At 45.0% G+C, this 15,993-nt stretch overlaps 1 pseudogene; it reads right to left on the reverse strand.

The window, feature by feature from the left end:
- Positions 1 to 8,828: 8,828 nt before the first annotated feature.
- LOC119280196 lies at positions 8,829 to 9,788 on the reverse strand (annotated as a pseudogene).
- Between the last annotated feature and the right edge of the window lie 6,205 nt (positions 9,789 to 15,993).

A 15,993-nucleotide genomic window follows, 5' to 3' on the forward strand; every position in this document is an offset into this window, starting at 1 on the left:
GAAGCGGCCCGGACCGACCTTACACGTACTCTTACGTGACACAGGTTCCACCGATTGACATGCACTTGGTGCATAAGGTGGCTAGCGGGTGTCAGTCTCTCCCACTTTAGTCGGAACGGATTCGATGAAAAGGGTCCTTATGAAGGGTAAATAGCAATTGGCATATCATGTTGTGGTCTTGCGTAGGTAAGAAACGTTCTTGCTAGAAACCCATAGCAGCCACGTAAAACATGCAACAACAATTAGAGGACGTCTAACTTGTTTTTGCAGGGTATGCTATGTGATGTGATATGGCCAAGAAGAATGTGATGAATGATATGTGATGTATGAGATTGATCATGTTCTTGTAATAGGATTCACGACTTGCATGTCGATGAGTATGACAACCGGCAGGAGCCATAGGAGTTGTCTTTATTTATTGTATGACCTGCGTGTCATTGAAGAATGCCATGTAAACTACTTTACTTTATTGCTAAACGCGTTAGTCATAGAAGTAGAAGTAGACGTTGGCGTGACAACTTCATGAAGACACGATGATGGAGATCATGATGATGGAGATCATGGTGTCGTGCCGGTGACGATGATGATCATGGAGCCCCAAAGATGAAGATCAAAAGGAGCAAAATGATATTGGCCATATCATGTCATTATTTGATTGCATGTGATGTTTATCATGTTTATGCATCTTGTTTGCTTAGGACGACGGTAGTAAATAAGATGATCCCTTACAACAATTTCAAGAAGTGTTCTCCCCTAACTGTGCACCGTTGCTACAGTTCGTCGCTTCTAAGCACCACGTGATGATCGGGTGTGATGGATTCTTACGTTCACATACAACGAGTGTAAGACAGTTTTACACAGCGAAAACACTTAGGGTTAACTTGACGAGCCTAGCATGTACAGATATGGCCTCGGAACACGGAGACCGAAAGGTCGAGCATGAGTCGTATAGTAGATACGATCAACATGAAGATGTTCACCGATGATGACTAGTCCGTCTCACGTGATGATCGGACACGGCCTAGTTGACTCGGATCATGTAATCACTTAGATGACCAGAGGGATGTCTATCTGAGTGGGAGTTCATAAGATGAACTTAATTATCCTGAACATAGTCAAAAGACCTTTTGCAAATTATGTCGTAAGCTCGCGCTTTAGTTCCACTATTTAGATATGTTCCTAGAGAAAATATAGTTGAAAGTTGATAGTAGCGATTATGCGATCAGTAGAAAGCTTATGTCCTTAATGCACCGCTCAGTGTGCTGAACCCCAACGTCGTTTGTCGATGTTGCGAACATCGGACATACACGTTTTGATAACTACGTGATAGTTCAATTAAATGGTTTAAGTAGAGGCACCAAAGACGTTTTCGAAACGTCGCGGAACATATGAGATGTTTCGAGGGCTGAAATTGGGATTTCAGGCTCGTGCCCACGTCAAGAGGTATAAGACCTTCGACGATTTTCTTAGCCTGCAAACTAAGGGAGAAAAGCTCAATCGTTGAGCTTGTGCTCAGATTGTCTGAGCACAACAATCACTTGAATCGAGTGGGAGTTGATCCTCCAGATGAGATAGTGATGTTTCCCCAAAGTCATTGCCTCCAAGCTGCTAGAGCTTCGTGATTAACTATAACATATCAGGGATAGATATGATGATCCTTGAAATATTCATGATGTTTGACACCGCGAAAGTAGAAATCAAGAAGGAGCATCAATTGTTGATGGTTGGTGAAACCACTAGTTTCAAGAAGGGCAAGGGAACAAAGGGATACTTCATGAAACGGCAATTCAGCTGCTGCTCTAGTGAAGAAACCCAAGGTTGAACCCAAACCCGAGACTAAGTGCTTCTGTAATAAGGGGAACAACCACTGGAGCAGCATTACCCTAGATACTTGGTAGATGAGAAGGTTGGCAAGGTCGATAGAAGTATATTGGATATACATTATGTTAATGTGTACTTTACTAGTACTCCTAGTAGCACCAGGGTATTGGATACCGGTTCGGTTGCTAAGTGTTAGTAACTCGAAATAAAAGCTACGGAATAAACGGAGACTAGCTAAAGGTGAGCTGACGATATATGTTGGAAGTGTTTCCAAGGTTGATATGATCAAGCATCGCACGCTCCCTCTACCACCGAGATTGGTGTTTGCGTTGAGCATAGACATGATTGGATTATGTCTATCGCAATACGGTTATTCATTTAAGGAGAATAATGGTTACTCTATTTTTGAATAATACCTTCAATGGTCTTGCACCTAAAGGAATGGTTTATTGAATCTCGGTCGTAGTGATACACATTTTCATGCCAAAAGATATAAGATAGTAATGATAGTACCACTTACTTGTGGCACTGCCATGTAAGTCATAATGGTATAAAACGCATGAAGAAGCTCCATGTTGATGGATCTTTGGACGCACTCGTTTTTGAAAAGTTTGAGACATGCGAACCATGTCTATTGGTGTATATGCATGAAGAAACTCCATGCAAATGGATCGTTCGGACTCACTTGATTTTGAATCACTTGAGATATGCAAATCATACCACATGGGCAAGATGACTGAAAAGCCTCATTTTCAGTAAGATGGAACAAGATAGCAACTTGTTGGAAGTAACACATTTTGATGTGTGCAGTCGAATGAGTGCTGAGGCATGCAGTGAATATCATTATGTTCTTACTTCACAGATGATTCGAGTAAATGTTGAGTATATTTACTTGATGAAACACAAGTCTGAATTATTGAATGGTTCAAGTAATTTCAGAGTGAAGTAGCAGATCATTGTGACAAGAGGATAAAATGTCTATGATATGATCATAGAGATGAATATCTGAGTTACGAGTTTTGGCACACAATTAAGACATTGTGGAAATTGTTTCGCAATTAATACCGCCTGGAACACCATAATGTGATGGTGTGTCCGAACATCATAGTTGCACCCTATTGGATATGGTGCGTACCATGATGTCTCTTATCGAATTACCACTATCGTTCATGGGTTAGGCATTAGAGACAACCACATTCACTTTAAATAGGGCACCACGTAATTCCGATGAGACGACACCGTATGAATTATGGTTTAGAGAAACCTAAGTTGTCGTTTCTTAAAAGTTTGGGGCTGCGACGCTTATATGAAAAAGTTTCAGGTTGATAAGCTCGAACCCAAAGCGGATAAAATGCATCTTCATAGGAAACCCAAAACAGTTGGGTATACCTCCTAATTCAGATCCGAAAGCAATATGGATTGTTTCTAGAATCGGGTCCTTTCTCGAGGAAAAGTTTCTCTCGAAAGAATTGAGTGGGAGGATGGTGGAGACTTGATGAGGTTATTGAACCGTCTCTTCAACTAGTGTGTGACAGGGCACAGGGAGTTGTTCCTGTGGCACCTACACCAATTGAAGTGGAAGCTTATGATATTGATCATGAAACTTCGGATCAAGTCACTCCCAAACCTCGTAGGATGACAAGGATGCGTACTACTTCAGAGTGGTACGTAATCCTATCTTGAAGGTCATGTTGCTAGACAACAATGAACCTACGAGCTATGGAGAAGCGATGGTGGGCCCGGATGCCGATAAATGGCTTGAGGCCATAAAATCCGAGAGAGGATCCATGTATGAAAACAAAGTGTAGACTTTGGCAGAACGGCTCGATGGTCGTAAGGCTAATGAGTACAGATGGATTTCAAAAGGAAGACGGACAATGATGGTAAATGTCACCATTAAGAAAGCTCGACTTGTCGTTAAGATGTTTTCCGACAAGTTCAAGGAGTTGACTACGATGAGATTTTCTCACTCGTAGCGATGCTAAGAGTCTGTTGGAATTATATTAGCGATTACTGCATTATTTATGAAATCTTGCAGATAGGATGTCAAAACATTGTTTCCTCGACGATTTTAATGAGGAAAGGTTGTATGTGATACAACCGGAAGGTTTTGTCAATCCCGAAAGATGCTAATAAGTATGCAAAGCTCCAGCAATCCTTCTAAGGACTGGAGTGAGCATCTCGGAGTTGGAATGTATGCTTTGATGATGATCAAAAAATTTGGGTTTGTACAAAGTTTATGAGAAACTTGTATTTCCAAAGAAGTGAGTGGGAGCACTATAGAATTTTTGATGAGTATATGTTGTTGACATATTGTTGATCAGAAATGACGTAGAATTTCTGGAAGCATATAGGGTTATTTTGAAAGTGTTTTTCAATGGAAAGCCTGGATTAAGCTACTTGAACATTGAGCATCAAGATCTATAAGGATAGATCAAAATGCTTAATAATACTTTCAAATGAGCACATACCTTGACATGATCTTGAAGGTGTTCAAGATGGACCAGTCAAAGAAGGAGTTCTTGCCTGAGTTGTAAGGTACGAAGTTAAGACTTAAAGCTCGACCACGGCAGAATAGAGAGAAAGGACGAAGGTCGTCCCCTATGCTTAAGACGTAGGCTCTTCAGTATGCTATGCTGTGTACCGCACCTGAAGTGTGCCTTGCCATGAGTCAGTCAAGGGGTACAAGAGTGATCCAAGAATGGCTCACAGGACAGCGGTCAAAGTTATCCTTAGTAACTAGTGGACTAAGGAATTTTCTCGATTATGGAGGTGGTAAAAGAGTTCGTCGTAAAGGTTACGACGATGCAAGCTTGACACCTATCCGGATAGCTCTGAGTAGAGAGACCGGATACATATAATGGAGCAATAATTTAGAATAGATCCAAGTAGAACAGTTGTTTGGAATAGCTCCAAATAGAGCGTGGTAGCTGCATCTAGGAGATGACATAGAGATTTGTAAAGCACACACGGATCTGAAAGGTTCAAACCCGTTGACTAAAACCTCTCTCACAAGCAACATGATCAAACATAAAACTCATTGAGTGTTAATCACATAGTGATGTGAACTAGACTACTGACTCTAGTAAACTCTTGGGTATTAGTCACATGGCGATGTGACCTGTGAGTGTTAATCACATGCTGATGTGAACTAGATTATTGACTCTAGTGCAAGTGGGAGACTGTTGGAAATATGCCCTAGAGGCAATAATAAAAGTATTATTATTATATTTCCTTGTTCATGATAATTGTCTTTTATTCATGCTATAACTGTATTATCCGGAAATCGTAATACACGTGTGAATACATAGACCACAATATGTCCCTAGTGAGCCTCTAGTTGACTAGCTCGTTGTGATCAACAGATAGTCATGGTTTCCTGGCTATGGACATTGGATGTCGTTGATAACGGGATCACATCATTAGGAGAATGATGTGATGGACAAGACCCAATCCTAAGACTAGCACAAAAGATCGTGTAGTTCATTTGCTAGAGCTTTGCCAATGTCAAGTATCTCTTCCTTCGACCATGAGAGCGTGTAACTCCTGGATACCGTAGGAGTGCTTTGGGTGTATCAAACATCACAACGTAACTGGGTGACTATAAAGGTGCACTACAGGTATCTCCGAAAGTATCTATTGTTTTATGCGGATCGAGACTGGGATTTGTCACTCCGTGTAAACGGAGAGGTATTTCTGGGCCCACTCGGTAGGACATCATCATATGCGCAATGTGACCAAGGAGTTGATCACGGGATGATGTGTTACGGAACGAGTAAAGTGACTTGCCGGTAACGAGATTGAACAAGGTATTGGATACCGACGATCGAATCTCGGGCAAGTAACATACCGATAGACAAAGGGAATTGAATACGGGATTGATTAAGTCCTTGACATCGTGGTTCATCCGATGAGATCATCGTGGAACATGTGGGAGCCATCATGGGTATCCAGATCCCGCTGTTGGTTATTGACCGGAGAACGTCTCGGTCATGTCTACATGTCTCCCGAACCCGTAGGGTCTACACACTTAAGGTTCGATGACGCTAGGGTTATAAAGGAAGTTTGTATGTGGTTACCGAATGTTGTTCGGAGTCCCGGATGAGATTCCGGATGTCACGAGGAGTTCCGGAATGGTCCGGAGGTAAAGATTTATATATGGGAAGTCCTATTTTGGCCACCGGAAAATGTTCGGGATTTTTCATTATTGTACCGGGAAGGTTGTAGAAGGTTCCGGAGTGGGGCCCACCTGCATGGGGGGACCCACATGGACGTGGGTAGTGGGGGCAAGGCCCCACACCCCTGGTCAAGGCGCACCAAGATCCCCCCTTAGAAGGAATAAGATCATATCCCGAAGGGATAAGATCAAGATCCCTAAAAAGGGGGGATAACAATCGGTGGGGAAGGAAATAATGAGATTTCTTTCTCCCACCTTGGCCAACGCCCCAATGGACTTGGAGGGCAAGAAACCAGCCCCTCCACCCCTATATATAGTGGGGAGGCGCATGGGAGCTATACACGAAGTTCTGGCACAGCCCTACCTCTCTTCCTACTCCTCCTCTCCCATGGTGCTTGGCGAAGCCCTGCTGGATTGCCACGCTCCTCCACCACCAGCACACCGTTGTGCTGCTGTTGGATGGAGTCTTCCTCAACCTCTCCCTCTCTCCTTGCTGGATCAAGGCGTGGGAGACGTCACCGGGCTGTACGTGTGTTGAACGCGGAGGTGCCGTCCATTCGGCACTAGGATCATCGGTGATTTGAATCACGACGAGTACGACTCCATCAACCCCGTTCACTTGAACGCTTCCGCTTAGCGATCTACAAGGGTATGTAGATGCACTCTCTTTCTACTCGTTGCTGGTCTCTCCATAGATAGATCTTGGTGACACGTAGGAAAATTTTGAATTTCTGCTACGTTCCCCAACACATTTTTCGGGCAAACAAGATGCCAGAAGAATGGAGACGGAGTATATTAGTACCAATCTTCAAGAACAAGGGGGATGTTCAGAGTTGTACTAATTACCGTGGAATTAAGCTGATGAGCCATACAATGAAGCTATGGGAGAGAGTCATTGAGCACCGCTTAAGAAGAATGACAAGCGTGACCAAAAATCAGTTTGGTTTCATGCCTGGGAGATCGACCATGGAAGCCATTTTCTTGGTACGACAACTTATGGAGAGATATAGGGAGCATAAGAAGGACTTGCATATGGTGTTCATTGACTTGGAGAAGGCCTATGATAAGATACCGCGGAATGTCATGTGGTGGGCCTTGGAGAAACACAAAGTCCCAGCAAAGTACATTACCCTCATCAAGGACATGTACAATAATGTTGTGACAAGTGTTCGAACAAGTGATGTCGACACCGATGACTTCCCGATTAAGATAGGACTGCATCAGGGGTCAGCTTTGAGCCCTTATCTTTTTGCATTGGTGATGAATGAGGTCACAAGGGGTATACAAGGAGATATCCCATGGTGTATGCTCTTTGCGGATGATGTGGTGCTAGTTGACGATAGTCGGACGGGGGTAAATAGGAAGTTAGAGTTATGAAGACAAACCTTGGAATCGAAAGGGTTTAGGCTTAGTAGAACTAAAACCGAGTACATGATGTGCGGTTTCAGTACTACTAGCTGTGAGGAGGAGGAGGTTAGCCTTGATGGCCAGGTGGTACCTCGGAAGGACACCTTTCGGTATTTGGGGTCAATGTTGCAGGAGGATGGGGGTATTGATGAAGATGTGAACCATTGAATCAAAGCCGGATGGATGAAGTGGCGCCAAGCTTCTGGCATTATCTGTGACAAGCGAGTGCCACAAAAGCTAAAAGGCAAGTTCTACAGGACGGCGGTTCAACCCGCAATGTTGTATGGCGCGGAGTGTTGGCCGACTAAAAGGCGACATGTTCAACAGTTAGGTGTGGCGGAGATGCGTATGTTGAGATGGATGTGTGGCCACACGAGGAAGGATCGAGTCCGGAATGATGATATACGAGATAGAGTTGGGGTAGCACCAATTGAGGAGAAGCTTGTCCAACATCGTTTGAGATGGTTTGGGCATATTCAGCGCAGGCCTCCAGAAGCTCCAGTGCATAGCGAACGGCTAAAGCGTGCGGAAAATGTCAAGAGAGGGCGGGGTCGACCGATTTTGACATGGGAGGAGTCCGTTAAGAGAGACCTGAAGGATTGGAGTATCGACAAAGAGCTAGCTATGGACAGGGGTGCGTGGAAGCTTGCTATCCATGTGCCAGAGCCATGAGTTGGTTGCGAGATCTTATGGGTTTCACCTCTAGCCTACCCCAACTTGTTTGGGACTAAAGGCTTTGTTGTTGTTGTTGTTGTTGTTGTTGTTGTGGAGCCTCATGATGGACCTCTCACTTGGTTTTTAGTCCAATTGGTTCTGACCGAGAAGGGCAGTAATGCTGTCCGATCACAGTCTCTTAGAGATGTTATAAGGTGAATTTAATTGATGTTTTTTTTTCAAACATGTTTGCTTTTATTATTAGTATGTAACTTAAAAACTTAAAATACCATTGCAGACAAATTGTGGAGGCTATTGAAGAGCTCAGAATAAATGGAGTCTATCATGGGAATCTTACAATACATAATATGTACCATTCAAGAGTCGGTGGTGCTATTGTTGTTAAGTTGGTCAATTTTCAAAACAGAGGTATTTATTAGTAATCTTTCCTTGTTTGTAAATTCTACTATTTTATCATGCCTATCCGTAGTGCTGGTTCCTTGCAACTGCTGCTTCATCGTATTTTTCAGCCTCTTTTACAATCAGAATACCTTTTGCCAACTTGTGCATACCGACAGGTGTGAGAACTTATCACACAATGCTATTGGTAGAATAATATGAAATATAAAAATGGAAATCATGGAATGAGATGTTTGTGCACTAAAAGAATATTATGAATAATAATTGTCGAATAGCTCTTGTGATTTTTCAATCTTAATCCTGCAGAAATACTGTTATAGAGGGATTATTGGAGCAAATCAGTGAGAACTTACCCTCCGTTAGGCAATATAGTTATAGAATCTATTAACACCACGCAAAAAAACGTTGCACCTATAGAGCCCCATATGGCGAGATGAGTTATAAGCACCCAAACACAACATCGAATTTCCATGGCCAGATGAATATTAACTGTATAGCCACCACAACTTGTCCATAAACTTCCCACACTCCCCATGTTGTATGTGGCTACAGATACATAGAGAAGGACAGGGCTTTGCCACAGGGCCTCTCGGATAGTAAAGAAGAGTATTTTGACTCAAGTTCTTGTCTAAGAGTACCAACCGCTACTTTGGGAACTGTGTGTAGATAAGGGAATAGAAAACACTACTCCAATCTGTTAGCTCGAGAATTGCAGAATGTGCAGTGTGCAAAGATATACCTACAATAGATCATTAAAAAAATTAGATCAATGTGCGTTACAAGATCCGAAAAAAAGGTCAAAAGGAGAGGCATGGTGCTTCTGTATGTTATTATGTTTGAATAGTCAAACTCTAGATGACAAGTTATTACAAAAAAAGAAGATATACTTAGCATTAGCACAAAGACAGCATTCTGATAGAAGTTGTAGAGAATCATGTATGCCAATATGCCATACACTGATAGTTCCAGTGCTTGTGTACAAGAGAATCATGTATCACCCCTTCTATCTATCTGCCACATTTAAGAAAAAATTCATTTATTAATTTATGTCATTAGTTGCTGTTTTCTTTTTGCAACATCATGTGTATAGTCTTTATTCTCTTATATCAATATTCATAGATTTGGATGTTGCAATGTCAGATATGGATTTGGAGAATGCACAGTTAATGGACTGGGTTGCGCTTGGTCATATTCTTCATTCTATTTCAATTGCAGCAAAGTTCAGGGATAATACTGCCTCGTGCTCCATAATTGACCATCTGGCATCAAAATTGATGGCATTAACAAACACGTACGTCCTAAATCGCATCCTTGGGATTCTGATGTATTTTTTTTTTCACTGACCCGTTTTTCTTTTGTATATAGTAACTGTCTTCCGAGTATAAAAAAGGATACCCTAGATGATATGTTCTTCTGGGACACCCAAAGGCGGACAATGTTTTATATTCATGAGATCCCTAAAGCGCTGAACGATGATGATTTTGTGACAAGGGTGGAGAACCATGCGTGGACACTACCATGGGACAGTAAGCATTTTGGACTCGTAAAGGCCATGAACGACTATCGTGAAGAAGTTGCGATAAGAGAGCAACACAATGGAGTTAAACCAGGTCCAGAAGTTCTGAAACAATGTCATTACAATGGAAACAATCCAGTTCACAATGTACAGTGTATGAGCGGAGCTTACACTCACCAAGACAAAATAGAGGCGAGCATTAAAACCTGAGTACGTTAATTGATTGAAACAAATTGATTAACAACACATGTTCATCTAATTCTTCTTCTTCCAGGAAGCGATTACAGATGATAATGACAAGCCAATGTCGGTGGATGTGGCTGTCCAGAAGGAGCAGCCAGATTTGTGTCTTACCCTACGCAGGTTGCTAGCAGGTAAGGTTTGTTGTCTGTTGTTTAACAAGTAGTGCTTAAAAGTTTGTATTGTTGATGTTGGTCTGATGTGCAGGAGAAGCCTTCTAGAAGAAGGAAAGGAAGAATGTTTTCGCCCTCGTGGCGTGAAAGCAAAGGTCAGCTATGTGTATGCTTTTTGTTGTATGCTTCTTGCGGCAGTAATTTCAATACTTAGGTACAATTTTCTGCAAGGCTGAATGTTAACACGTTTTTTATCTCGCTCGCATTCTGTTTTAGACATAATGTGCTGTACAGAGTACACTTGTCTTGCCTTTTGTATGATTTTTATGGTTTTCTTTTTCTTGTGCGGTACTCCCTCCGTCGGGAAATACTTATCATCAAAATGAATAAAAGGGGATGCATCTAGACGTATTTTAGTTTTAGATACATCTCTTTTTATCCATTTTAATGACAAGTATTTTCGGAGGGAGGGAGTACTAAATATGTAGTAGCTGCTAATCTCTTTTTTATTTTATTTTATGTTGGAGGTGCATGTCTATCTTATTTGATGGTTGCCTGCGTTTCCAGGTTCCAAGTGATATCTGCTTTGACATAGTACTGATCCTAGTTTCCTCTGTTTTTCTGTAGGCGTTTTGCAAGGAGTATAGACAGGTTGCTCCTCCTGATGAGTCTAGGCGAGGTGCCTTTTGGGATGCAAAGATGGCTGACAAGTAGACAGACAAGGAGCGCAAATGACCTTTGTAGATTTTGTTGTCGTTACTGTATCAGTCAGAGAGAATTCGGTTGTTGTTGTTGTTTTTTCCATGGATATTGAATGTCTGATCCAATGTTCCATGAAATTGAGATCGCGTTGAAGCTATTCTGAGTTTGTTAGTTCTTGTAAACATTTGGAGTAGCAATCTCAGTGGTTGGATGGCTGATTCCTTTAAGACTGATGAAACCGGGTCCTTCCAAGATTACTTATTCTTGAGTACCTGGGCTAAATATCTTCACCGATTGAAGAGCAAATGGAAAGGGTACCGGTGCACCGGCCCAAATTTGGGCCGGTCGCTGTCGTACGATTTGCCCTGTTACAGCGTCAGATACAGTTCCTTGTCTGTCTACTTCCTACAGCCGTCAGATATACAGCTCCTTGCCTCCTACTTCCTACCTTCTGACGCGATCTGGAAACAAAAAAAAACCAATGCTCGCCGGCCGCCGCGTTCATCCCCTTTGCCACCCACACTCGCTGGCGACCCCAAGCCACCCTTGCCCACTGTCTCGCCGCTCCTGCTCGTCCCCGCCCGCCCCATGCTTCTGAGATTGGTAAATGCAGCTCACCCATCAGCCGCCCTTGCCACAAACTGGTTCGCCAGCATGGCCGGCCGCCCTTGCCGCAAAACTGGTTCGTTAGCATGGCCGCCTGCGCAGGCAACACCGCAGGCCGCAAGTTGCAGCTCGATGCACATCGTTCGTGCATGGCCGGTCACTGTCGCCGTTACACGCCCTTGCAGCTTTTCTCAACGCCGGTTCCAGCTTTTTATATCGCCGGTTCTAGCAAATTTCCTTCGTCGTAGCATCTTGATTCACCGGTTCCAGCTTTTTTACTTCGCCAGAAGAAGCTTTTGTCAACGCAGGTGGAAGCTTCGCAGCGCTGGTTGTAGCAAAATCAGTAGTCGTCGCAGGATCACATCCATTCCGGTTGCAACAAAAAATTCTGCCGGTTCCAGCTTCTATGGCAGCCGGTTCCAGCAAAAATAGCTCGTCAGTGCCCCCACCCCGTCGCCATTGTAGCAAAATTGATCACTGGTTGTAGCAAAATCAATCATCGGTTGTACCTCCTATGATTGCCGTTTTCAGCGCGCCAAGCAGTTGGTCCAGCAAAGCTCAATGGCCGGTTGCAAATGTCGCCGTCGTGTTAGTAGCAATTCTCCTTGGCAGTTCCAACATCTACTGTTGCTGCCCCCGGTCGCCACGGAGCAGTAGGAGACACGGTTGAGAGGGGGGAAATCGCAGGTGGAGGGGGGATCGGCTTCGGGGGTGCTCGCTAGAGAAGAAGAGGGGTGGCTCACTGGAGGAGATCGCAGGTTTGGACTTCCATGGCAGCCACGGAGGTGGGAAAAAGAAAGAAAAAACAACCAGGAAGGACGAAGAAGGACACGGGGATGGGGAAAAGATAACGTGGTGGGCCCTCATGGTTTGATTTGGTGTAGCGCTGCGTGCGTGGACGAGACCGGCCGAAGCGTTCGGCCGGCGCGCCGAACGCAAGCGTTTACCAAATGAAAAACGTTTGCTCCACGCGCCATTAGGCTGTTTGGATATTGCCCACGCCAACGTTGGCGAGCCAAAATATTGGCGCCCGCGCCCTGGCCGATCGTTGGCGAATAATTGAGCCAAAATATTTAGCATTTTTGCGCCAAATAATATGGAAAAACGCTTGGCTTCCGCCGGCTGATTTCTGGAAAGAGATCAGCCGCATCGCCGAGTGCAACATCTCTGTCTTCACCGGCTGATTTCTGGCGAGGACCATGCACCGTCGCATGCAACATCTCTGTCTCCTACCTTTTCTGCTCTCCTTCATCTACATCTCCGCGGCGTTGCAGAAACATATTCGGTGCTGCAGAAATATATCTGCTTCAACAACATCTCTCGTGCATCAACAACAACGCACAATGACTATAGGTCCTATAACTTGCGTTGATGATCACTTTAGTCCCTGTGGTTCAAAATACCCGAATTACCATCCTTAAACTTGCTTTAGGGGTTCACATACGGCCTGTATTTGCTGATTTGGCAGCAGTCAACTCGGGCCACGTGGGCGCCTGACTGCCACGTCGTCTTACCTGGCTGAATACACTGGGAACTCAAGGGGCTTTCTGCAAAATCTCCACACATAAACGAATCCTTTGCGCAAACGACGCACGGGAACGGCAGCGACGACGCGCCGTGCGCCGTGCGCCAGAGCTGCAGGGTCGAGGTCGGCGTCCCTCGGGCTGCTGCTCTTGGCCGGCGGCTGCAGGTTTCCTCCTCGACCATGGCGTGGACCGTCAGGAAGGGCTGGAAAACGAGACCTTCATCACCTCCCGCACGGTCGACGAGGACGGAGACGAGCAGCCACAGCTTGTGTTTTAGTGTGCGGGGCGCGAGCCGTCGTAGAACGAGTGGTGCGAGTCGAAGAAGATAAGCCGGCCAGTACGCGGCCACCTCGGCGACGTGGGCTGCGCCTGCGCGTAATCCACCACGCTCACGGGGCTCCCGCCCTTGAATATGGCGCGCTTCCCCGTCAGCGTCGAGCACCTGGCTGAAATCTCAGCGGCCGGGGAGGCCGGCGTCGAGTGCACCCACCGCGGCGCGGCGACGGGGCAGGAGCTTCACGTGCGCGAGGAGCTGTGACACCGAGTCCGCCTTGCTCGCGGGCACAACTTGGACGGCGTGGCGCCCTTCTACTGGCAGGCAGCAGGGACATTGGCCGTCGAGTTGGACGGGGAGAAGCTGTCCTCCGACCAGCACACGCCCTCGCGGCCGTGGCGAGGCGACGGCCGGTCTGGAGAAGCACCAGGACGTCCTCCATTAAGCCGAGATGGCCTGACCCAAGACCAAGTACCTGTACTGTACACAATTGGCAATAGCAATCAGCACTGCTTGTTGCAAGCTGCCATCAATGTTCGATTTGGTAATCAAGCAAGTGGCGAGTGTGATTCTGTTACCTCCATTGGGTCTCGGCTTTGGAGCTCTTGGAAAGGCCGGCCATGACACTGCGCTTTATCTCGGAGACGTTGAGGCGGCAGAGGAACCCATGTACCCCACCATGTACCTCGCCGTCCACCACAATGTTGGACGACTTGATGTCGCGGTGGATGATGGGCGGCACGGCGTACGAGTGCAAGTACTCGATGCCGCGCGACGCGACGCGTCCATCAAGATCTATCTTTGATGCAAACCACCGTGGACGCGGCTCCAACCCTGCAGGCGCAAGGAACCTCGGTGTGTTCCTTGAAGTTGAAGGACGACGGCCCGCTGCGCTGCCGCGTCATGCTCATGGCGCGGGAGAGTTGTCGCCGGAAGAGGCCACGCGCCCATGACTCGTTTGGCCGGCGAGCCGGAGTGACTCGCCACGGCGCCAGCTCCTAAGAGGATCCACAACTCCGTCCAGCCCGATATCGCCAGTAACACGCCCTCCGCCTCGTGCGGCCATCTCCGCCTCCATGCTCGTCGTCGCGGGGGGCTCCGCCGTCTGTGCCGGGTCAGCTCAGGCGGGTTTTTCTCGTCGAATGTTAGTGTTGTGGATGTGGATTTTTAGGACATGCAATAGCGTTTGGTGTTTATGGACTTTAGGGTGTACATTAATGGCTGTGGAATTGAACAGTAACCCTAAGTTCACTCCCAATGTTGTTATGTCGGAGTTGTTTGATGCATTCTGTCTATCGATTAGGCTTGTGATGCTCTAATTACCATGTTTACAATGCTTGAATTATCGGTGTTGTTTGTTCCGTTTAACTATCATGATGATGGTATTGAACTTGCCAATGACATTGCATTCAAATTACCAGATGCTGAAACACTGCTATTATCGGTGTTGTTTGTTCTGTTTTAATTATCATGGTGATGGTATTACACTTACCAATGATATCGCACACAAATTACCAGATGCTGAAACACTGCTATTTTTATGACTGGTGTTGTTTCTGTGCCTAAATTTCCAGTTGGTTGGTAATTTGAGCAGTGCAATCGCGCTCTGATTACCAATTGTTTTTCAAATAGCTACATTCACATTAGGTTGTTTTTGGACTGCAGCCCCGTGATTTTTATGCTTTGTGCTTTTCTTTCTGATATCCCCAATGATGATGTGCAAGCAGTTACCATTATCATGTTACCGTACTTACCAGTATTTTTTCTAGTCTAACTACAGGCAGCACAATGCTTATTTTTTATTCAATGGTTTGGTAGTTTTTGTGTGCTTACCGGCATCATTTTTGTGATTATTAATGACCATGTGTCAATGCTAAATTTATCAGGGGTAAATTGGTTGTACATCATCAAATTGATGCCGCTTTTCTCACTTATCAATATAATTGTGCCATAGTTATCAGTTGCACATGCTTTAATATACCTGTGTCATTTGTTTTGCTATAGTTTAGCAGGTGTCGCACTGTCTTTGTTTTTTAACCATTTTATTTTTTCTATAAACCAAGTGCATCTTGCTTGATTTATTTATCATGGTCATGATAATCTTTTTTGTGTCACCATGAACCACAATGATATGTTTATTAGCTGTATTATTGCTTTGTCAAACACCAGTTTATAAATGTTGCTATTAATTATGATATCAGTTTTTCATAAGTCGTCTAATTGGTTTCATTCGCTTTCTTTCCGTTCCTACGTGACAGGGACACAAAGTCGAGGAAGCGCAAATGAGATGTTGATGCAATTGATGAGGTTCCTTCAAAAAAAGGTGAAACGCCCTCCTCCGCGGAACATAGCCTCACCAGTTCGCTTCTTTTAGCATGCAAAGACATGAATGATGACAGGAAGGTTGCCATTGATGAGATGGACTTCACAAGCCTTCGGAATATCCAGTGTGACCATCTTTTCAACAATCTCAGTGTGTGGCTTGCTGACCTGTACAATCCCGATTCCCATTAGGTGGTCGTACCAGGGCGGGGTAG

This window comes from Triticum dicoccoides, chromosome 3B (assembly GCF_002162155.2).
Source record: "Triticum dicoccoides isolate Atlit2015 ecotype Zavitan chromosome 3B, WEW_v2.0, whole genome shotgun sequence".
NCBI classification, from domain to species: domain Eukaryota; kingdom Viridiplantae; phylum Streptophyta; class Magnoliopsida; order Poales; family Poaceae; genus Triticum; species Triticum dicoccoides.